The sequence below is a fragment of the Mixophyes fleayi genome, chromosome 2, assembly GCF_038048845.1.
Source record: "Mixophyes fleayi isolate aMixFle1 chromosome 2, aMixFle1.hap1, whole genome shotgun sequence".
Classification (NCBI taxonomy): Eukaryota; Metazoa; Chordata; class Amphibia; order Anura; family Limnodynastidae; genus Mixophyes; species Mixophyes fleayi.
Window position 1 is genome coordinate 193,284,474 of NC_134403.1, and position 26,035 is coordinate 193,310,508.

Here is a 26,035-nt window from a genome sequence, read left to right on the forward strand (position 1 = left end):
CTGTCACCGTTGTTTAATATCTGATACACCTAAATATGGACTGCACAGTGGAGTGGCCCCGGTAGTAAATTTGGTGCCGGGGCCACAATACCTCCTCCAACTTCCAGGTGTAGTGTTTATAAAGACAGACAGTGTCGAAGTGTTATTAGTTGACTTTCTTAACCCTAAAATTGTCCCTGTTGCAAATATTCGTGCAATGGAGAGTTACTTTTTCATTGAAAGACTCAAGCTTTCAAGTGTAGTGTTTATAAAATATAAACAACAATACAGTAGTTCTAGAGCACGTCAATCCCTCTTGTTTTAAATTATGACAGGGCATTTTACTTTTGGTTTAATTTCCTGAATTTGTTTAAATTTGGTTTTACTTTTTGAACATAGCAAACGACTGTTGATTGGTCATATAATGCAAAAAAAAAGTTCCAAGATGGAATTGTCCTTTGGCCCTCCCACCCACCCTTATGTTGTTGAAATAGGACATGCACACTTTAACAAACCAATCATTTCAGCGACAGTGCCTACCAAACAACTTTGGCTGAAATGATTGGTTTGTTTGGGCCCCCACACCAATAAAACAATTCATCTCTCCCTGTACAAACTAAACAGGCTCTACTGAGGAAAGATGTCGTCCTCATCCTCAACCTCTGATTCCTCTCCCCCTACAGTGTGTACTTCCTCCTCCTCATACATTATCATTTCATCCCCGCTGGACTCCACAACCACAGGTCCCTCTGTACTGTCTGGAGGGCAGTGCTGTACTTCATTGAGGAATTGATTATTCATTTTTATAAACATCATTTTTTCAACGTTGTGAGGAAGCAACCTCCTTCGCCGCTCACTGACCAGGTTCCCAGCTGCACTAAAAACTCTTTCCGAGTACACACTGGAGGGGGGACAACGCAGTTAAAAAATAGAGCCAGTTTATACAGGGGCTTCCAAACTGCCTTTTGGAGTTCTACCACGTCACTACCTCTAGTTAATTTAGATTGCAAGGCTTGTAAATATAAATACTTTGAAGATAAAAAAAGCAGGCTACATAGACTGTGGAGCTAGAAAGTGTAATTAAATGGACCACGTTACTTTGGTGGCTATCTATGCCCCCCGCCCTACACTTGTAGTTGAATATAAATAAAGCAGCCTGCATAGACTGTAGAACTAGAAATTCAAATATACAAAAAAAATGGACAAAGGCAGTTTGGTATCTGTCTGCATCAGATCCCCTCTCCACTAGAAGTAAAACAGAAAACTATTCAGCCGTTATATAATCTAGAATATAAATAGAAATTGAGAAAGGCAATTTTGCATCTGTCTGCATCATAATCATCAACATCCTCCAGTGCGTAACTAGACATTTTAGTGCCCTGGGCGAGACAGGGCACCGGCGCCCCCCATCTAAGTGGGCGTGACATTTGCCGAGTGGGTGTGGCCAGCCTAATGTGGGGGTGTGGTTGGCACTTTACTGAAAAAATTCTGTTACACATATTTGCAAATGCATGAAAAGCTAAATGCATGTATATATATTTATATCTATATAGATATATGGCACTGGTTCTATATTAAAGTACAAACCAAATTATTGATATTAGAAGACAGATGGAAAATCAAAGGACATTGTCTCATGAGAGATCTTAATCAAAAAGGTACTGACAGAAGCAAAAACAGGATATTTTATAGGGGAGAATACATGTTTTTTATAGAGGTGGAAATCAACTTTCCCTTTCACCAAAACAATCTGAATCATATTGGATGTATATAATCTGCTAAATTCTACATTTACTATCAGTAGCAAGCATTAGAGACAAATCCTCTATAAGAAAGTCAGTGCAACTTCATATTTTGCTCACTAAATCCTGTCTGGAGGGGAGATCCCAGGCACATACAGCTCCCTCCACTACCCTCCGTTTCCTATCACTGTAATATCTGTAACAAAGATCTCCAAAAGTCACAACCTTACCGTGCGGGATATACAGGGGACACTTTGGCAAGTTGTGTATCTAGGAATTGTGAGTAAGCTGTGTATCCGGGAGGTTACAATTCATTCAGGGCATCAGAAGCAGTGGAACGCACATGCGTTCCAAATGCCGAACTTCCTGCTTTCGGTGTGCGTTCCACTGAACTGCTTCTGATGCCCTGAATGAATTGTTGCTTGAATTAGAGCGTGGTTTCTTCTGAGGCAGGTAACGGGTGGCTGCGCCCCCTTGGGCTTGCGCCCTGGGCGGTCGCACCGCCCGCACCGCCGTCAGCCAGCTACATCAATATCCTCCTCCCGGTGTACAACGTTCACACCTTCATTAGCCAAATCTGTAACTGTACTGTGGGTGATCCTTCCAGCATATGCAGAGGGCGTGCTGCAAATGCTGGATGGAGTCACCTCTTCCCGTACAGTGATGGGAAGGTCAGGGTTCACAACCAACAACACCCTTGGACTCGCCTTGGGGATTTGTGATGTCATCTGTTTAGAAGGCAGAGTTCTTTGCTGTTTTGTTGTTGTTGCTGACAGCATAACTCTCTTAAATTTTTTGTAGGGGGGAGGAGGAGGGCTTAGATCCTTGGGTGAAGCTGGACTACTAGTCATGAACACGGGCCAGGGCCTAAGCCGTTCCTTGCCACTACGTGTCGTAAATGGCATATTGCCAACTTTACTTTTCTCCTCAGCTGATTTTAAGTTTCTCTTTTTGCTATTTTTTGAGAACTTGGGCTTTTTGGATTTTACATGCCCTGTTCTAGGAGATTGGGCATCGGGCTTGCCAGACGACGTTGATGGCATTTCATCGTCTATGTCATGACTAGTGGCAGCAGCTTCAGCATAAGGAGGAAGTGGGTCTTGATCTTTCCCTACTTTATCCTCCAAATTTTGGTTTTCCATTATATGTAGCACAAGAGAGCGTACCCCTAAGCCACACACACTCGGCAAAGCCTTTAAAAATTATATACGGCACAGGAGAGTAGCACTGGACTTATACTGCTGAATCAGTGAACTTTGTAATAGCAGTACCACTGGATTTATACTGCTGAATCAGTGAACTTTGTAATAGCAGTACCACTGGACTTACACTGCTGAATCAGTGAACTTGGTAATATTGCAGTACCAATGGGCTTATACTGCAGGACTGGTTTTGCAAATTTTGTTGTAATTAATTTTTTTTTTAATTTTTTTTTTGTATTTTTTAAAATAACTTTTTTTTAATTTTTTAAACACTTGGGAATAATGGGGAAATAACTATGCCCTTAGAAGCACAGAGCACAGGACACAGCACCACTGGACTGAACAGGACACAGCACAGGACCCAGCAGCACCACTGAACTCAAAATTGACAGAGCACAGCACACAACACCACTGGACTGATACTGCAGAATGTGTGAACTTTGTAATATTGCAGTACCACTGGACTTTTACTGCTGAATGTGTGAACTTGGTAATATTGCAGTACCAATGGACTTATACTGCTGGATTGTTTTTGCAAATTTGGTTATAATTTTTTTTTTTTAATTTTTAATTTTTATTTTTTTTATAACTTTTTTTTCATTTTTTAAAAAATTGGGAATAATGGGGAAATAACTATGCCCTTAGAAGCACAGACCACAGGACACAGCACCACTGGACTGAACAGGACACAGCACAGGACCCAGCAGCACTACTGAACTCAGCTGGACAGAGCACAGGACACAGCACCACTGGACTGATACTGCAGAATGTGTGAACTTTGTAATATTGCAGTACCACTGGACTTTTACTGCTGAATGTGTGAACTTGGTAATATTGCAGTACCAATGGGCTTATACTGCAGGATTGGTTGTTGTAATTAAAAAAAAATTAAATTAGTTTTTTGTATTTTTTTAAATAACTTTTTTTTATTTTTTTAAACACTTGGGAATATTGGGGAGATAACTATGACCTTAGAAGCACAGAGCACAGGACACAGAACCACTGGACTGAACAGGACACAGCACAGGACCCAGCAGCACCACTGACCTCAGAAGGACAGAGCACAGGACACAGCACCACTGGACTGAGCACAGCACAGCACAGCAGCACAGCACAGCACAGCACAGGACAGAACTGAACTGAACTGAACAGCACGAGATATAGCAGGACAGAGGACCACCTAACACACCCTCCCTCTACCCTGATCAATGCCCGAGTGAAGATGGCGGCGACTAGCGGGGAATTTATAGGATCCGAGTATCGCGAGATCTGACAACGGGATTATGAGTCAGAGCCTCAGTTTCAGATTTGAATTTGGCGCCAATACCCGGATCTGTCTCGGATCCGACTCGGATCGGCAACGTTCGGGTGGGCTCGGATTTCATAAATCCGAGTGCGCTCATCTCATATATATATATATATATATATATATATATATATATATATACAAGTTAACCCGTGCATGATACTAATGCATTCTAGTCAAATCACGCTACTTAAGGTGTTAAAAAGGTTCTTGTCATGCATTTGGGCCTAGCCCAGGCCTCCTCAGGGGAAGAGCGTTACTTCCCGATGCAAGCGCCCTTTTTTAGCGTGGTTTTGTCCACATGTCACCACCTCATCATTTTTCTCCATAACCTCATCCTTCATCTTCATCGCCACATCCTTCATCAAGCTACTTGAGGTGTTAAAAACTCCCCACTGTCATCCCCGGCAACCTCCAACCTCCCAACTGTCACTTCTCCTTCAAGAAATATATAGGTCAGTGTGTAACTCTGCCCAGCAGGTGGCGCTGCAGCTTGGTCTTTTTTTTCCCACACACGCCACTAGGCATTTATATAGTAGATATATATATATATACTGTCGTTCTGAAAGATAATAAAGCTTTAAGTAGAGTTCCAATAGCTGTCACAAATACGGAGCGACCAATCTTTATAAATTCTTGGGCTAAAATCTCCACTTATCACACTGCGTGTGAAGATAATTCAAGTTTAGAGAAAATATTTATGCAGAAGCAAGAATGGCAGATAGCTCCAGAACAACTTAAGTACTTAGCCCGTGCCCTAGCCTGTGAAGAAGGGGAGAGTGATCATCCGTCCTTTAGTCCAACCTGTGAAATATGCTCGGAACCGCTGCCAATGCTGGATGGATGTAACCCCGGTGTTAGTAGATATCGATAATCACTTCCTGGATAGGAAATTCAGTAGATCTCCATTCATAAAATCAATAAGAATCATTGTTGTCACAGTTGCTCAGTAAATATCGGAAAGGACTACTAGAGGTTTATATGAGCAAAAAACTTATTAGATACACAATTGCTTGAGAGGAAAACTGCCCTAGTATAACATATAATAAAAACTGCACATATCAACTAGACAACAAACAATTAACGAATAACACTCAACATTAAATGTAAAATACAAAAATGACTCAAAATCCCCATCGAAATAAAAAATAATGCAATAAAATAATAATCAAATCCTAAAATCCTAAAAAAATTATTATTATTATTATTATCAATAGTCATACTGTCAATATATATATATTAAATACCAAATGGCCTGTAGAGGAAATATAAAAGTATCTAAACATATTAGAACCTAAAAATATTAGGCTACAAATACTAAAACTTGTAAGCCTATAGGCTAATGAAAACCTATAAGCAAATGTAATAATATGTGAAGATAATAATAATGCTAATCATCATCCCTAGATGTGAGACATATTTAGAACCACTATGGGAAACTCATTCACAAATTGTTATCAGAATATTGTTATCAAATAATTCTCTAACCCATACAACTAGGTAGGGGCCAGAACATTCACTACACTAGCCCCTCACACACACACACACACTATAAATACACTAGCCCCTCATACACACACACACACACACACACATAATGTACATACACTGGCCGCTCGCAGACACATAATATACATACACTGGTCCCTCACACACACATAGTATACATACACTGGCCCCTCACACACACATAATATACATACACTGGTCCCTCACACACACATAATATACATACACTGGCCCCTCACACACACATAACATACATACACTGGCCCGTCACAGACACATAATATACATACACTGGCCCCTCATACACACATAATATACATACACTGGCCCCTCACACACACATAATATACATACATTGGTCCTTTACACACACATAATATACATACACTGGCCTCTCACACACACATAATATACATGCACTGGCCCTCACATATTATATTAATAAACTACCCCCCTGACTAACTTTTATCCATCTGCGCACTGTGCTGCACATGTGGTGTACATCCCGTGTGACACAGAGCAGGCCACACATAGGGAAGGGAGGAGGCCGGTCATTTAGCTGTAACACTAGCACCTCCCCCGACTCACGCCCCCCCCCCCCCCACGAGTCGTGGTGGCGGGGGGGGGGCGAGTCGGAGGAGGGGGCTGCAATTTTTTTTCCCTTGTCCCTCCCATCTGCTTTTCCGCAGTCCTCCTGAGAACCGCTGGGCCCTAGGCACGTGCCTAGGTTGCCTAGCTCTAAATCCGTCCCTGGGCCCGATTTTGGGGATGAACAAAGAGTGAAAGCCAGAGGGGAGTGGTTGTTGAGGAATTTTGGAGAGGGGACTTGGACTGATGCTATGAGTAGCCATACTCTATTATTATTATTATAAATTTTTATTTATAGGGCACCACACAGTGTCCTTAGCGCTGTACAAGGGCAAACAATAACACAGTACAAAGTGAAACTGCACGTTATAATTAACAATAAGCGCTATACCTCCGGCAGCTCAAAGCACGGCTAGAGAGAAAGGCTGAAAGTGTGAGGGATAATCAGCACAAGCTGGCAACCAGAGCCCAAAAGGGTGGGCATGAATGACAGGTTAAGAGCCACTGAGAGGTGCAGAGAAAAGCGAGAGGAGTCAGAGGGTAGAAGTTCTAAGAGGAGATGGGCTGAGTAGCTGGAGAGCAAAGTTAAAAGTGATGGAATCAGGAGAAGAGAAGGCTCTGCTCAAAGGAGCGTACAATCTAAAGGGAGGGGTAGACATACAGAGAGACACAAGGGTGAAACAGAGAAATGGGTGAAACGGAGACAGAGTCATGGAAGGGGGAAGAAGGGATGAGAGAGAGAGGTAGCCGACAAAGTCGATTTATAAGCAGGTGACTGAAAGGCCTTTAGGAGAAGGTGGGTTTTTAATGCCCGTTTGAAACTGGACAGATTCGTGGATGTTCTGATGAAGGGAGGGAGCTTATTCCAATGGAGGTGGGCAGAGCGGGAGAAGTCTTGGATTTGTGCCTGAGAAGAGGTAATCAGAGGGGAAGAGAGGCGACGATCATTGGCCGATTGCAGTGGGCTGGATGGAGTGAGAATAGAGATGAGGTTGGAGATGTAGGGAGCAGTGGAGTTGGCGAGGGCCTTGTAATTCAGTGTAAGGAGCCTGAAAAGAATTCTGCAGGGAATGGGGAGCCAGTGAAGGGCTTTTTAGAGGGGGGGGAGACAGTGGAACTGTGAGAAAGGAAGATGAGCCTAGCAGCTGCGTTGAGTACAGATCAAAGAATAACGAGATGAGAATGGGGAGGCCAATAAGGAGAAGGTTGCAGTAGTCCAAGCGGGAGATAATTAGAGAGTCGATGAGAGAATTGGTGGCATCCTGGGAGAGAAGGGCCGAATGGGTGCGATGTTGCGTAACTGGAAGCGACAGGATTTAGCAAGAGAGAGAATGTGAGGGGCAAAGGAGAGAGAGGTGTCGAGGATGACTCCCAGGCAGTGAAGTTGGGGAACAGGAGAGATAGAGGAATTGTCGACAGTGAGAGAGAGGTCAGAAGGGGAGGAGGATCGAGAAGGAGGAAAGACAATAAGTTCAGTTTTAGTAAGATTGAGTTTAAGAAATCTAGAGGACATCCAGGAGGAGATGGCAGAGTGGTAGGCGGACACCCTAGAGAGAAGGGAGGGAGAGAGATCAGAAGATGATAGGTAGAGTTGAGTGTCGTCAGCATAAAGGTGGTACTTGAGGCTGAATGAGCTGATGAGTTCACCCAGGGAGAAGGTGTATAGTGAAAAGAGTAATGGTCCAAGAACAGAACACTGTGAGACCCAAACTGGAAGGGTGGAAGTGGGGGAGAGAGACCCAGAGTTGGAAACAGAGAAGGAACGATCGGTAAGAGGTGAACTCAGAAAGGACATTGCCTTAGAGGCCAATGGACTAGAGGTAGCGAAGCAGGAGGTTTTGGTCAACGGTGTTGAAGGCCACTGAGAGGTCCAGGAGAATCAGAAGGGAGAAGTGGTCCCTGGCTTTAGTCAAGAGGAGATCGCTTGTAACTTTAGCCAGGGCAGTTTCAGTGGGGTGGAAGGGGCGGAAAAAAGACTGGAGAGGATTAAGGAGGGAGTGTTCCGAAAGGTAAGTGGTGAGACGGTTGCAGACGAGCCTCTCAAATATTTTGGGGGCAAAGAGGAGAAGCGAAATGGGGTGGTAGTTAAAGAGTGAAGTGGGATGAAGATTAGGTTTCTTTACAATGGGTGAGACGAGAGCATGTTTAAAAGAAGAGGGTAAGATTCCGATGGAGAGGGACAGATTAAAGAGGTGAGCGAGGTGGGAGCAGGTGGTGAGGGAAAGGGAACGAAGGAGGTGAGAAGGGATAGGATCAAGGGGACAGGTAGAAGGGGATGAATAAATTGAGAGTGGGGACTTACTCACCCATGGTAGGGCAAAAGGAGTGTAGTAGTTGGTGGCTGGGGAAGAGAAGGGGTGAGTGGGAGGGGGAGCGGAAGATTGAGTGGGGGGTGGCAGAAGAGTGAGCGGAGAAGGAGATTTCAAGTCTGATGGCCTCGATTTTAGAGACGAAAAAGGAGGCAAAGTCACTCGCAGTGAGGGAGAATGGGAGGGAGTAGGAGTGTGTTGAAGGTGGCGAAAAGGCGGCGGGGGTTAGAGGACTGGGAGGAGATGAGGGATTTAAAGAAGAATAGTTTATTGAGTGAGAACTTGAAGTGGAGGAAATCAGCCAGGGAACAAGATTTTGTCAAGTGGTGTTCAGCAGTACGGGTGCATTTTTGGAGAAAACAGGTAAATTTGGAGTGCCAGGATTGGGGTTTGGAGCAGCGACAATGGACGGAATGGGCAGGGGCAATCACATTAAGAGTGGAGGTGAGGGTGTGGTTGTAGGGGGAGACCGTCTGATTGCGGCAGGCCTGGGAGTTTCGAGAGAAGAGGACAGAATAGCAGGATCAAGGGCGTCAAGGTTGCATCTTGACTGGATAGATTTGGGTATGGGGAGGGGTGCAGGACTAGAGGAGAGTGAGAATGAGAGGATAGTGGAAAGGGAGAGATGGAGGAGTCAGAAAGACTACATAGGTGGGAGAAGACAAGGTCAAGGGAGTGACCAAGGCAGTGGGTAGAGGAAGCTATCCATTGAGAGAGGCCAAGGAAAGAGGAAAGGGCGAGCAGCTTAATGGAAGCAGGGTCGGTGGTGTTGGTGATAGGGAAGTTGAAGTCTATATCAGGGCCTGAGGAAACCAGGATTGTGTAAACCAGGAACTTGCTCAGCCACATCTAGTGCTGAACCTCAAGGACTGATTTTTCACCACTCCATGAGGAGATGCCGATTCTGCATAATTGGTGAGCCTACATCAATAGGGAGACTGATACCCAGAGTCCCACCAAGCTGGTGGATAGTTGGCTGAGTGGCCGGTATCAGCATACACATCTATCGGATCAGAACCCCTGGCCCACCTGGATTTGTCAACTGTTGACTTTGTTGCCAGGAATTTTTGCCTGCTAGGGAGGGAGCTGGGAGGTAACCTGCTGAGGACTTGGCTGAGCGGTTTTATTGACACTGGTGAATTTACTGACAATTGGTTATATTTGGTGGGGGAATACGTTTATCGTTGGGGAGAACTTTTGCATTTACTTTGTGTGCACATTTTGTTTAAATAAAGAGATTATTATCTCTTTCTTGCTTCCATACCAGTGTGATTCATGAACCTAGAGGCCAGGTACCAGGAGAACTACGGTTCCAACCCCAAGGTCCTCACCTAAACTCATTGGTTTCTCGTTGTCCTTTGTAGGCTTGTATAAACTATGAATACCTTACGATACACATGTAAAACATCAGACTACTTTAACCAATGACATTTCAAAAGTGCCTATTAAGTATAAGTGGAGTGCTTACTCGTCTGACCTGGCAGTGCCTTTCCTGACCAACAAATCCTGATGGATCTGTTTGGATGACAAATAGATCACTGATTCCGGCCTTCTCCAGATAGTCTTTGGGTGCAGCTGCACCTGGTGGTGGTCATCAAGCCTATTCCTTTCATATGATATCCTTGAGGAGAACTTTTGCATTTACTTTGTGTGTACACTTTGTTTATATAAAGAGATTTTTATCTCTTTCTTGCTTCCATACTAGTGTGATTCATGAACCTAGAGGCCAGGTACCAGGAGAACTACTGTTCCAACCCCCAGGTCCTCACCTAAACTCATTGTTTTCTCGTTGTCCTTTGTAGGCTTGTATAAACTGTTGAAGTCATCAAATTGGATAAAGTAATTTCAATTAAAATCGAGCAAACTTGGTTGTCTTTGTCTGAAAAGATGCGTACGGTACTCTACAGCGTAAAAGGGCACGCCACAGTGTAAAAGGGCGTACGCAGCTGCAACACGTGGCAGCAACAGTATTTGGTCTTTTACCATACATTCGCACAAACACGCATACTTGTAAAATAGTACACATTAATGGCAGTTGCAGCACATAGTCAGTTATGTCGAAATATAGTAGTATTTATGTGTTATAATATAAGTTATATGCACATTAGTGAAATACATGGAACAGGTTGAAGGAATCATATCATGTGTGGTATCATAATAAACCTCTTAACATTTTCTACTGTTTGATTCACTCTGCGAAGGAATCGCAGAGTGCATACACAAGTTATGAATGATAGGGAATTATGAACTATTTAAGACTAAGGAATCTTGCCGGGAAGAGCAGAGCATACCCCCTGGAGAGATGACCCCCTCCTTTGGATTCTTTAGGATGAACTAGCCAATGATTGACAACCCCTTGGACCTTCCTGAAACCTGTACCAATAGAAGCAAGCTATACCATCTCCATTGTATTACTGTATTTCTGTGTGCATATAAGCAGCAGCTTCACATCTAGTGTTCAGACATCTTGTCCCCAGACTTCAGGATTGAATGACTGCACACTGGATCCAGAGTGCCTGCGATAAGTAACGGCTGTACTTATATTATTTTGCTTGAATTATTCTGCTACTTTTTGAGAATAAATCTTTGTGCTTTGGAAACACAAATCGAGGTTAGACAATCGTTATTGGTTAGCGACAATGCGCACTTAACAATTTGGGAGCCCGTCAGCTTTGGAGGTTTCGTTACCGAAGATACGCAAGACCAACGGATTTCGGTTCCTCAACAAAGGGTGGAGACGCGTCATAAACGGGTAAGAACGCAATGTGTTCAAAACCTGGATTTTACTCTGTGTTGTGAAACCGAATTTCCGTTTTACATTGTCTAGGGCTCGCTAACTAGAACCTAGGGACAAAAGAGAAAACTGTTTCTTTTTACTGTCATTCTGCGTTTTAACGGTATTGCATTGCTTAGTGTATGTGTATTTCCGGCTGTGCGTACGCGAACTTCCGGTAGATTTGCCACGTGGTTAAACAATCGTTTTGATAGTTGTTATACATGCATAGTATAAATCACTTGTGAAAACCTCCGGGACATTATTACTATTGTTGGGAATTCTTTTATTTTCTGCGCAAAAAAGGTGTATGTTGTGTGATTTGTTGACTTTAAATACACTAAGGTTTTATCTATTATAAAATAGAGTGTCAGTTGCTGTTTGGTGTACGGTATACAAGGCAGGTATACCGGGGCGGAAACTGAATACGTTTTTGCGACGTGCACCCAAGGGTAATCGTATCGCTTACAGATTAGCTTTAAGCGTTGCGATTGCACCGCACGGCAAGGAAAGCCGTGAGTGTGACTTGGGAGTAACGGGGAGGAATTACATTGGTAAGGCTGGTAATTGACTTTACCGGATGCTGCCAAGCGTAATAAACTCAACAGATTTTGTTGGAGAGTCAGGGGTGATCAGGGAGCTGATAACCCTTTAGTCCGATATTTCTGTATTAGGGGTCCTTGTTTAATACAAGAGGAAGCGAGTGGACGCGGCTTGTAGCAAATAAGTCCACAGGCCGGTAAAATATTTCTAGCGGTAGTGTTGAAAATTAGTGGCAGAATATTGTGTTATTTCTGGAACCCTATTTTGTGGCAGGATATTGTGATATTTCTGGGACCCTATTGTTCAATATGGGTGCTAAGCAAACGCTAGAGAACGCCAAGGTACTGCCTAAGGAAGGGCCTATTGGTTTAGCGAGATTTCTCATGTGTAAGAAATATGGTGCATACGCAACTGCATATTGCGATATGTGGGTCAAGATGACCAAAGATTGTGATAGGCCTTTCCCAACAATAGGGAGTTTTAATACAGAGGTACTAAATACTGTAAAAGATAAAGTATGGTTAACAGGATCCGGTAGTGACTTCTGAAACCAGTGAACCAGTGGGTGCGTACCCAATCCGCACAATATCAGTTCCCAATGGGAAACCGGATAAGGATGGTGTAGTTCCTTTAAGAAATGTTACAATGCATTGTCCTTGGACTAGATCAGAGTTACGTTCCATTATGACTGAATTCCCAGATCCTAGAAAAGAGTTAGCTAAATGTCAGAAATTTGTTAAAGATTTAGGAAATGCTCACGAACCAACCAGTAAGGATTGGCGTGTAGTGTTGAGGGTGTGTCTTCCTCCCCATACTGACATACAAAAATTTATTGAAGATTGTTTGTTGGAGGAAGATGAAACCTTGACTGATGAGATTAACCAACGGAATATAGAACAAATTGTCAAACACTTAGCCATCTGTTTTCCAGTAGTATTAAATTGGAGTAAGATTTTCACCATTAAACAAAAGGATAGTGAAACTGCCTCAGATTACTTTGCTAGAGCTATAACAGCGATCGCACGATTTACTGGGATATCCAACATAAGTGAGGACCCACATCACAGAGAGGTAGCTGTAGGAGTACTGATGGATGGCCTTAGAGAAAATTTAAAGACGAGAGTACAAACCACATTACCTAATTGGAGAGGCGTCACGGTAGACTCTCTTAGGGAGTCTGCTGTGGAGCATGACAAAAACCTTTTTAGAAAAAGGGAGGAGAAAAGTGATAGGTTAATGATGGTAAGTATACAGGCTCTAGAAAAGGTGCATACACGACCACCAGCATACAACCCATATAACCGGAAACCTAAAGTGATCAGGTGTTTTAACTGTAACGAGGAAGGACATTACGCTAGAGAGTGTAAAAAGGAAAGACTCAATACACAGAGAGGTGGGTCACATAGATATCCTCCAAGGAGGGATTCACATAGACTAGAAGACTCACATCTACCCGCGCATATTACGGCAGCAAATGCTGCGCGGGAAATCAATAGTCAGCGGTAGGGGTCAGGTCATACCTGTAGTCTACAGCCAGTGAGGTTAACTGAGAGTCAGAGTGAAGAACCAACAATGATAGTTGACATAGCTGGTAGAAAACAAACTTTTCTTGTAGATACAGGGGCGGCCCGATCTGTGATAACCTCTCCTTTCAACCTACAGGTGACCAGCAAAACTATTCCAGCTATGGGGGTGACGGGAAAAGTGTTACATTATCCTCTAACTAAACCCGCCGAAGTTACTATCGGGCCTCTGCATACTAAGCATTCGTTTCTCTTGGCTGCAGCGGCTCCTACTAACTTGCTAGGGAGAGACTTGTTATGTAAAATGGGATGTGTCATATACTGTACTTCAGATGGTGTGTTCCTAGATATACCCGAGAAGGTTGCACATGAGGTACAGGACATATTGGCCACCCCTCAAAGGTTAATGTTACACTCTCCTGTTATAGAACAAAGTCCATCTCAAGTAAAGGGGATGTTGCTGGAAATACCAGGTTCCCTATGGACCAGAGATGGACAGGACACTGGACTGATGGCAAACGTAGCCCCTGTCATGGTCAATCTAAAAAGTGGTAGGATAGCTTCAAAAATCCCACAGTATCCATTAAAACCGGAGGTGGAACTAGGGGTATATCCTGTTATTGAGAGGCTGTTACAACAAGGGATTTTAATTCGTACAGCCAGTACAGCAAATAGTCCCATTTTCCCTGTGAAGAAGAGTGGGGGGAGGGGCTATAGATTAGTCCAGGACTTAAGGGGAATTAACAAAGTTGTTGAGAGCCAATTCCCCGTAGTGCCGAATCCAGCTGTCATCCTCATGCAGATTCCACCGTCTGCCAGTGATTTTACTGTCATTGATCTATGTTCTGCTTTCTTCTCAGTCCCTCTTCACCCTGACTGCCAATACCTTTTTGCATTCTCCTACAGGGGAGTGCAATACACATGGACCAGACTACCCCAGGGGTTCATTGACAGCCCCAGTATTTTCTCCCAAGCCTTACATGACTGTTTGCAATCCTTTCAACCCCACAATGGGTCTGTTCTAATTCAATATGTGGACGATTTGTTGTTGTGCTCTGATTCTTTTATGTCATGTTTACATGATACTAAATTGTTGTTGCTTCATCTTTCACAAACAGGGCACAAGGTGGCAAAGGATAAATTACAGCCATGTCAGACTAAGGTCAAATACTTAGGACACTGCCTCACTAAGGGGCTAAGACACCTGACAACCGACAGAATTGAGGCCATACAACACATGACCCTGCCACAGAGCCAGAAGCAGATTCGTACTTTCTTGGGGATGTGTGGATACTGTAGGTCATGGATCCCAGGTTTTTCTATTCTGGCATTACCATTGCAGGAGCTAGTCTCTTCCTCAAAACCAGAACGTGTCGTACACACAGAAGAGTCAGAGCAAGCGTTCTTTAATCTTAAAGATAGTCTGACAAGAGCACCTGCATTGGGAATACCTGATTATGAAAGGCCTTTTGAGCTATATTGTACAGAAGCTGATGGCTGTGCAGCAGGTGTCCTCGCACAGAAACATGGTGACGCTAGCAGACCGGTAGCATACTACAGTGCACAATTAGACAATGTGGCAAGATCACTCCCAACATGTCTCAGAAGTATAGCAGCAACGGCCCTTCTAGTAAGTAAGAGCGAGGATGTAGTATTAGGACATAATTCAACCATCTATACACCCCATGCTGTATCAGCTCTGTTAAATTCAGCCCAAACCAGACATGTTTCTTCAGCTAGATTCACAAAGTGGGAACTAGCCCTGATGGCACCCTCAAACATCACCATCAAACGATGTAGCACCCTAAATCCAGCTACATACCTTCCGTATGTGTCTCAAGAGACACAAAGGGTGGGAGGTGAGGAGACCCTGGTTGATGATGAGTTAGGCAAGAATACTGACACGCATGACTGTATGGAACACCTGAATCAGACCTTTACTGCAAGGCCCGACATACGTGACACCCCCTTAGAAAATGTAGATTTTACGTTTTATACAGACGGAAGTTGCCATAGACAGACAGAGACAGGAGAGCTATGTACTGGTTACGCTGTTGTAGACGATCAGGATGTGGTAGAAGCTGAACCCCTTGGTCCACCTCACTCAGCCCAGGTGGCGGAACTAGTAGCACTAAAGAGAGCGTGTGAACTGGCAGAGGGTAAATCAGCCAATATATATACTGACTCTAGGTACGCCTTCGGGGTAGTGCACGATTTTGGGGCCCTTTGGCGTCTTAGAAACTTTACGACAGCAGCAGGTACACCAGTGGCACACTCACAACACATAAAAGGACTTCTGACAGCGATACAGTTACCCAGAACAGTAGCCGTCATAAAGTGCAAAGCCCATACCTTTGAAGAAGACCCAGTGTCATTGGGCAACAACAGGGCAGACGAAGCTGCTAAATGGGCAGCAGGGCAACCTATGACTGTATCAACCGAGACTATGATGGTTTTTCAGACATTAGACACGCAGAAATTAATTGAAATGCAAGATTTGTGTTCCCTGCAGGAGAAGGCGGTCTGGAAGGCGAAGGGATGTGGTCAAGAGTCCTCAGGACTCTGGAGGGATGGACAAGGTAAGCCTGTAGCTCCCCGAACATACTATCCAAGCCTGGCTGAAGCAGCACACGGCCTGACTCACCTGGGTAAAGAAGGTATGTGCAAACTGGTGAGAGCATACTGGTGTGCTCCCGGATTTTCCTCTCAAGCTGGTAAGAAAGCAATGTCATGTCTTACTTGTTTGAGGAAAAATGTTGGGAAAACTATTCCAACTGAGCCATCCCACATCCCTCCTACAGACGGACCTTTTCAGGTAATACAAATTGACCATATCCAATTACCACCGTGCAGGAATCTAAAGTATGTGTTAGTGTGTATTGATGTGTTTTCCGGTTGGGTAGAAGCATATCCGGCAGCCACTAATACTGCTGTGTTCACTGCAAAGAGAATTTTACAAGACTTTGTGTGTAGGTTCGGTATCCCTAGAATCATTGAAAGTGATAGGGGTACCCACTTTACTGGTGAGGTCTTCCAAAATATGTGTAAACTCATGGGAATCAGTAGCAGACTTCACACCCCTTACCGACCACAAGCCAGTGGTAAGGTGGAGAGAGTAAACGGTACTATCAAGAACAAACTAGGTAAGATAATGGCTGAAACTGGGTTGGCATGGCCTGAGGCTTTGCCGTTGGTCCTCCACAGCATTCGAACCACTCCTAGACCTCCTCTTAATTCTTCCCCCTTTGAGATACTGTTCGGACGACAACCTCATTTGATCGTGAGTCCACAAGACGACTTAAAGTGTAATAATGAAGTGACTGTACAATATCTTATAAGAATGAGTAGACAGCTGAAACAACAACAACAAAAACTAAAAATGCTGTCACCTGGTATGCCAGAGACGAACTGTCATGATGTTGAACCTGGAGACTATGTTATGATCCGCAATTTCTTACATTCAGGTTGTTTAACAGACCGTTGGGAAGGCCCGTACCAAGTGCTGCTGACCAGTACTACATCACTGAAGGTTGCAGAGAGAGACACTTGGGTCCATTCCACCCACTGCAGGAGAGTCCATAATCCGGAGAAAGTGCAAGACAAGACTCAGACCGACGACATAGAGCTGTCACTTGTGAGCCTGTTCCGGGAGACCTAAAGCCTGCAGTTGAGACACCTGAACCAGAGACGTTGCCTCAGAACTATCTTTCCAGCGATGGAGTGGCGGTTTTTGTTTTTCTTTTGTTCCAGGATTTTCCTTGTTTTTACTTTTTCTAGGACATTCTATTTTTGTGAAGGAGAATGGAGGATGGAGGAGAGTTCTGGGAGTGATACGGATGAAATGGAGGACGAAGAAAAGTTAATAGGATATCCTGAGCAGCCCATTATCAAACTTGGTCCAGGGGTTATGAAAAGGTCTGCTAGCTCAGGAACTCGGAGGCAGTGTGAGGGGCTATTGTCTGATGAGTATTGTATCTGCAAGTTCTGCAACTCCCTAGTTGACGAGAGATGCATCCAACGATGCCAGTCCCCCAGTACTCTGAATATAGGCGGGCATCCTTTGGAGGATTATCACTCCCTGGTGGGTAAGGTGCTAAACCAAACTGAGTGTTGGGTGTGCTCTCACGTGCCTCAAGGGCAGCATAACATAGGACTAGTGCCATTCCCGCTAAACATATCCGAAGTACTCGAATTAAGGGGTGGGAGGCCCATAGAAGGGAGGTACAATAACACTAGGTCCCCTAGTCTGACGCTTCGACAATACTCCATAGGCAGATCTTTGCTGTGCCTAAACATATCTCATGCAAAGCTCCTGGAGAATTGGGAGGCTGACCTATCAGATCAGACAATGGCTCGCCACACTCATTTTAGAGAGAGACTCACAAGGTCACTACTAGGCAGGAATGCTGATGGAAGTCACAAGTTAGGGCGTATAACCAAACATAAGAAGGTATCTATTGGAAAAGTCTCTACAGATAAATGTGAAAATATCATTAATGCCGACACGTGTCTAGAGCAGATGGAGACACTAGGCATGGGTAGTTTTATCAAAACTCTGTGTGATATAATTCATGGGCATACTGCTCCTTATGTTCTCCCTGATGATGTGTATTTTGTTTGTGGAAGGAAAGCTTATTCCTGGGTGACTCCGAGTTCCAAGGGCTTGTGTTTCATAGCTAAACTGGTTCCTGAAATCATGACTATTACTCATGAAGAAATGGTAGATATTCACAAGACTACATCACCACCATACATACACACACAGTATGAACACCGTGGCAAGAGAAATATGATTCCTGGTGAGGAACCCATAGCTACAAAATTGATTAGTGAAACTGCTGGTTTCCAAGTTATGGTTGCTCTAGATCTCACCAGGACCGCTCGGGGAACATTAAACTTTAAATATATCCAAGACCTAGCTAAATTAATAGATAATATCACCGAGATGTATGATGACACTTTCAGGTATACTGGAAGGGAGCTACAAGCGTACAAGAAGGAGTTGGTGCAACATAGACTGGTACTAAATTATCTCACCTCTATTACTGGTGGGTACTGTGTGACACTGGCCACCCAGTTCGGTGTCAAATGTTGCACGTACATTACTAATAATACGGAGGACCCTAAAGAGGTTATAGACCGGAAGATGGATGAAATTTTGCAGCTGAAATGGGAATTTTGAAAGAGCCATAATTCTTCGTTATATGAGGTCGGGGAAAAGGTGGCGGGTTGGTTCTCATGGTTGAACCCAGCAAAATGGTTCTCCGGTCTGGGGGGAGTGGGTACAGGAAATGATTGCGAGTGTAGGTAAGCTCCTTCTCCTTATACTGGGTGTCATCTTAGCAATTGGTTTAGTTGTCAAATGTGTTCCTACTGTGTTGAAGTGTGGAAAACGGTCTCATGGGAGTAACACTGAGAAAGAGACTGAAAGGGTGGTACCAGATACTGAGATCATGGTCTGTGAAGAAGTATTGTATAATCCTGAACTTGAAACGGTGATTGGGTGATAGTTTATTACACTATCAAAGGGTGGAACTGTCGAAGTCAGCAAATTGGATAAAGTCATTTCAATTAAAGTCTAGCAAACTTGGTTGTCTTTGTCTGAAAAGATGCGTACGGTACGCTATGACGTACAAGGGCACGCTACGGCGTGAAAGGGCGTACGCATCCACTACACGTGGCAGCAACAGTAATCGGTCTTTTACCGTACATTCGCACAAACACGCATACTTATAAAATAGTACACATTAATGGTAGTTGCAACACATAGTCAGTTATGTCGAAATATAGTAGTATTTATATGATATATCAGAGTTACATGCATATTAGTGAAATACACGGAATGGGTTAAAGGAATAACATCATGAGTGGTATCATAATGAACCTTATTACATATCCTACTGTTTGATTCACTCTGCGAGGGAATCGCAGAGTGCATACGCAAGTTATGAATGATAGGAAATTATGAACTACTTAAGACTAAGGAATCCGGGCGGGAAGAGCAGAGCATACCCCCTGCAGAGATGACCCCCTCCTTTGGATTCCTTAGGATGAACCAGCCAATGATTGACGACCCCTTGGACATTCCTGAGACCCGGACCAATAGATGCAAGCTATACCATCTTCATTGTATTACTGTATTTGATTGTGTATATAAGCAGCAGCTTGTGATCCAGAGTGCAGACATCTTGTCCCCAGACTTCAGGATTGAATGACTGCACTGGATCCAGAGCGCCTGCGATAAGTAACGGCTGTATTTACTATTACTTCGCTTGAGCATATTTTTCCACTTATTGCGAATAAATCTTTGTGCTTTGGAAACACAAATCGAGGTTCGACAATCGTTATTGGTTAGCGAAAAAACGCACATAACAATGTAGTATTAGGAAATAATTCAACTGTCTATACACCCCATGCTGTATCAGCTCTGTTAAACTCAAGTCCAAACCAGACATGTTTCTTCAGCTAGATTCACGAAGTGTGAACTAGCTCTGATGGCACTCTCAAACATCATCATCAAACGATGTAGCACCTTAAATCCAGCTACATACCTTCCATATGTGTCTCTAGAGACACAAAGGGTGGGAGGTGAGGAGACCCTGGTTGATGATGAGCTAGGCAAGAATACTGACACGCATGACTGTATGGAACACCTGAATCAGACCTTTACTGCAAGGCCCGACATACGTGACACCCCCTTAGAAAATGTAGATTTTACGTTTTATACAGACGGGAGTTGTCATAGACAGACAGAGACGGGAGAGCTATGTACTGGTTACGCTGTTGTAGACGATCAGGATGTGGTAGAAGCTGAACCCCTTGGTCCACCTCACTCAGCCCAGGTGGCGGAACTAGTAGCATTAAGGAGAGCGTGTGAGTTGGCAGAGGGTAAATCAGTCAATATATATACTGACTCTAGGTACGCCTTCGGGGTAGTGCACGATTTTGGGGCCCTTTGGCATCTTAGAAACTTTACGACAGCAGCAGATACGCCAGTAGCACACTCACAACACATAAAAGGACTTCTGACAGCGATACAGTTACCCAGAACAGTAGCCGTCATAAAGTGCAAAGCCCATACCTCTGAAGAAGACCCAGTGTCACTGGGCAATAACAGGGTGGACGAAGCTGCTAAATGGGCAGCAGGGCAACCTATGACTGTATCGACCGAGACTATGATGGTTTTTCAGACATTAGACATGCAGAAACTAATTGAAATGCAAGATTTGTGTTCCCTGCAGGAAAAGGCGGTCTGGAATCCGAAGGGATGTGGTCAAGAGTCCTCAGGACTCTGGAGGGATGGACAAGGTAAGCCTGTAGCTCCCCGAACGTACTATCCAAGCCTGGCTGAAGCAGCACACGGCAACTCACCTGGGTAAAGAGGTATGTGCAAACTGGTGAGAGCATACTGGTGTGCTCCTGGATTTTCCTCTCAGGCTGGTAAGAAGGCAATGTCATGTCTTACTTGTTTGAGGAAAAATATCGGGAAAACTATTCCAACTGAGCCATCCCACATCCCTCCTACAGACGGACCTTTTCAGGTAATACAAATTGACTATATCCAATTACCACCGTGCAGGAGTATAAAGTATGTGTTAGTGTGTATTGATGTGTTTTCCGGTTGGGTAGAAGCATATCCGGCAGCCACTAATACTGCTGTGTTCACTGCAAAGATAATTGTACAAGATTTTGTATGTAGGTTCGGTATCCTTCGAATCATTGAAAGTGATAGGGGTACCCACTTTACTGGTGATATCTTCCAAAATATGTGTAAACTCATGGGAATCGGTAGCAGACTTCACACCCCTTACCGACCACAAGGAAGTGGTGAGGTGGAGAGAGTAAATGGTACTATAAAGAACAAGCTTGGTAAGGTAATGGCTGAAACTGGGATGGCATTGCCTGAGGCTTTGCCATTGGTCCTCCATAGCATTCGGACCACTCCTAGACCTCCTCTTAATCTGTCCCCCTTTGAGATACTGTTCGGATGACAACCTCATTTGATCGTGAGTCCACAAGACGACTTGAAGTGTAATAATGAAGTGACTGTACAATATCTTATAAGAATGAGTAGACAGCTAAAACAACAACAACAAAAACTAAAAATGCTGTCATCTGGTATGCCAGAAATGAACTGTCATGATGTTGAACCTGGAGACTATGTTATGATCCGCAATTTCTTACGTCCAGGTTGTTTAACAGACCGTTGGGAAGGCCCGTACCAAGTGCTGCTGACCAGTACTACATCACTCAAGGTTGCAGAGAGAGACACTTAGGTCCATTCCACCCACTGCAGGAGAGTCCATAATCCGGAGAAAGTGCAAGATAAAACTGAGACCGACGACATAGATCTGTCACTTGTGAGTCTGTTCCGGGAGACCTAAAGCCCGCAGTCGAGACACCTGAACCAGAGACGTTGCCCCAGAACTATCTTTCCAGCGATGGAGTGGCGGTTTTTGTTTTTCTTTTGTTCCAGGATTTTCCTTGTTTTTACTCTTTCTAGGACATTCTATTTTTGTGAAGGAGGATGGAGGACGGAAGAAGGTTCCGGTAGTGATGCGGATGAGATGGAGGCAGAGGAAAAGTTATTAGAATACTCAGAGCAGCCCATTATCAAGCTTGGTCCGGGGGTTATGAAAAGGTCTGCTAGCTCAGGAACTCGGAGGCAGTGTGAGGGGCTATTGTCTGATGAGTATTGTATCTGCAAGTTCTGCAACTCCCTAGTTGACGAGAGATGCATCCAACGATGCCAGTCCCCCAGTACTCTGAATATAGGCGGGCATCCTTTGGAGGATTATCACTCCCTGGTGGGTAAGGTGCTAAACCAAACCGAGTGTTGGGTGTGCTCTCACGTGCCACAAGGGCAGCATAATATAGGACTAGTGCCATTCCCTCTAAACATATCCAAAGTACTCGAATTGAGGGGTGGGAGGCCCATAGACGGGAGGTACAATAACACTAGGTCCCCTAGTCTGACGCTTCGACAATACTCCATAGACAGATCTTTGCTGTGTCTAAATATCTCTCATGCAAAATGTCTGGAGAATTGGGAAGCTGACCCATCAAATCAGACAATGGCTCGCCACACTCATTTTAGAGGGAGACTCACAAGGTCACCAATAGGCAGGAATGTTGATGGAAGTCACAAATTAGGGCGTATAACCAAACATAAGAAGGTATCCATTGGAAAAGTCTCTATAGATAATTGTAAAAATGTCATCCATGCGGACACGTGTCTCGAGCAAATGAAGACATTGGGCATGGGTAGTTTTATCAAAACTCTGTGTGATATAATTAATGGGCATACTGTTCCTTATGTTCTCCCTGATGATGTGTATTTTGTTTGTGGAAGGAAAGCTTATTCCTGGGTGACTCCGAGTTCCAAGGGCTTGTGCTTCTTAGCTAAACTGGTTCCTGAAATCATGACTATTACTCATGAAGAAATGGTTGGTATTCACAAGACTACATCACCACCATACGTACACACACAGTATGAACACAGTGGCAAGAGAAATATGATTCCTGGTGAGGAGCCCATAGCTACAAAATTGATTAGTGAGACCGCTGGGTTTCAAGTAATGGTTGCTCTAGATCTCACCAGGACCGCTCGGGGAACATTAAACTTTAAATATATCCAAGACCTAGCTAAATTAATAGATAATATCACTGAGATGTATGATGACACTTTCAGGTATATTGGAAGGGATCTACAAGCGTACAAGAAGGAGTTGGTGCAACATAGACTGGTACTAAATTATCTCACCTCTATTACTGGTGGGTACTGTGTGACACTGGCCACCCAGTTCGGTGTCAAATGTTGCACGTACATCACCAATAATACGGATGACCCTAAAGAGGTTATAGACCGGAAGATGGTTGAAATTTTGCAACTAAAATGGGAATTTCGAAAGAACCATAATTCTTTGTTATATGAGGTCGGGGAAAAGGTGGCAGGTTGGTTCTCGTGGTTGAACCCTGTGAAATGGTTCTCCGGTCTGGGGGAGTAGGTACAGGAAATGGTTGCTAGTGTAGGTAAGCTCCTTCTCCTTATACTGGGTGTCATCTTAGCAATTGGTTTATGTGTCAAATGTGTTCCTACTGTGTTGAAATGAGGAAAATGGTCTCCTAGGAGTAACACTGAGAAAGAGACTGAAAGGGTGGTACCAGATACCGAGATCATGGTTTGTGAAGAAGTACTGTATAATCCTGAACTTGAAACGGTGATTGGGTGATAGTTTATTTCACTATCAAAGGGTGGAGCTGTCGAAGTCAGCAAATTGGATAAAGTCATTTCAATTAAAATCGAGCAAACTTGGTTGTCTTTGTCTGAAAAGATGCGTACGGTACTCTATGGCGTAAAAGGGCACACCACAGCGTAAAAGGGCATACGCAGCTGCAACACGTGGCAGCAACAGTATTTGGTCTTTTACCATACATTCGCACAAACATGCATACTTGTAAAATAGTACACATTAATGGTAGTTGCAACACATAGTCAGTTATGTCGAAATATAGTAGTATTTATGTGTTATAATATAAGTTATATGCACATTAGTGAAATATATGGAACATGTTGAAGGAATCATATCATGTGTGGTATCATAATAAACCTCTTAACATTTTCTACTGTTTGGTTCACTCTGCGAAGTAATCGCAGAGTGCATACACAAGTTATGAATGATAGGGAATTATGAACTACTTAAGACTAAGGAATCTTTGCGGGAAGAGCAGAGCATACCCCCTGGAGAGATGACCCCCTCCTTTGGATTCTTTAGGATGAACTAGCCAATGATTGACAACCCCTTGGACCTTCCTGAAACCTGTACCAATAGAAGCAAGCTATACCATCTCCAATGTATTACTGTATTTCTGTGTGCATATAAGCAGCAGCTTCACATCTAGTGTTCAGACATCTTGTCCCCAGACTTCAGGATTGAATGACTGTACACTGGATCCAGAGCGCCTGCGATAAGTAATGGCTGTACTTATTATTATTTCGCTTGAATTATTCTGCTACTTTTTGAGAATAAATCTTTGTGCTTTGGAAACACAAATCGAGGTTCGACAATCATTATTGGTTAGCGACAATACGCACTTAACAAAACTATGAATAGATCACTGATTCCGACCATCTCCAGATAGTGTTTGGGTGCAGCTGCACCTGCTGGTGGTCATAAAGCCTGTACCTTTTATATGATGCTGGGATACCACCTACATTGTGTAAAAGGGGCATCCCTAGTATGAATGTCTCTGATCATCAGAATCCTTCTTTAGAAAGGTAAGATGCCTGAGGGCTAACATTAAATAAACTAAATATGTGAAGCTGCTGTCTGGGAGCTTTGAAACCTCAAATACATTCTGCCAAGCTTAGATTATCCATAGTCAGAAGAATTTCCACTTAGAATATAGCCAGTGCCCTTTAATACAGGTATATAGGAATCTCTTTAATTTAGCTATGTGTGTATCACATTAAAGTTTATCACTCAGATGCTGCTATCTAGATAATGGTGTGATGAACCACTTTTAGGAAATAAGGATTGATTATCAGAACAGGGTTGGGCTAGTAGAAGGTAGACTCCAGCAAGTAACAGTACTCAGCATCTCCTCACTTTAGGTTGGCTCACTCAAGTTTCTGTAACGTATGACGGAAACCGAAAGCTGCTGGTATTGGAATAATGTCTGTGTTCTTAGACAAATTCGAGAAAACAATCTTTTTAAGCATATTTCAGTCAAGCACAGTAAATGGTAAATTTTAAAATAGGTGAAATTTGATAGGATGGCATTTGTTTTATTGACTATAAATAGGGGGGAATTCTCTCCACTCTGATTTATATAGTCTTATAGGGCCTCCAAACTTCAGTGGGGAAAAATAAATCTCCAACGGTGTGTGTAGATCAGTCTGCACTTCCTCATTACATCCCTAGCAGAACATCTAGCTGTACCGCGTGTGCAGGAGGACGCTGTGGGAATATGTGATTATCATATATAAATGTTTACATTCAGCTATTATTTTGTAAAATACTTTCCAGTTATCAAATTATGAAATGATATACATTTGAAATTCTATTTTTTTTTCTTGAAACAATCTACATTTGTGTTTATCTGTTCACTTTGGTAGCACTGGTATAATTGTGTCTGGTTGATGAATGGGAAATATGGCCATTATTTGGCAGGTTGTTGTGTTTAGATCTTTTTTCCTTAAGTAAATTCTGGAGAATTGATCTCCTGGCAGAGGGGACCTGTTTCAGGCCTTCTCCGTACATCACTAGCTTGCCTACAAATAAGTAAAATTAACAACGACGTAAAATGGTCAGGATTTTACTTTGTAAGATGGAAGCGTCCAACTTTGCAGAAAAGAAAACTGGTGCTTCTAATGAAATAAATTATGAGATTCAACAAGAGTTTTTGTACATGTAAAATGAATGTACAAATGTATTACAAGTGTCTTTGCTATATATATATATATATATATATATATAAAACTCCACATTCCAGATACCAATTACTTGACTTTCGCTCAACATTTCATTATAGTGTAGCGATATAGAGCTAATATTTACA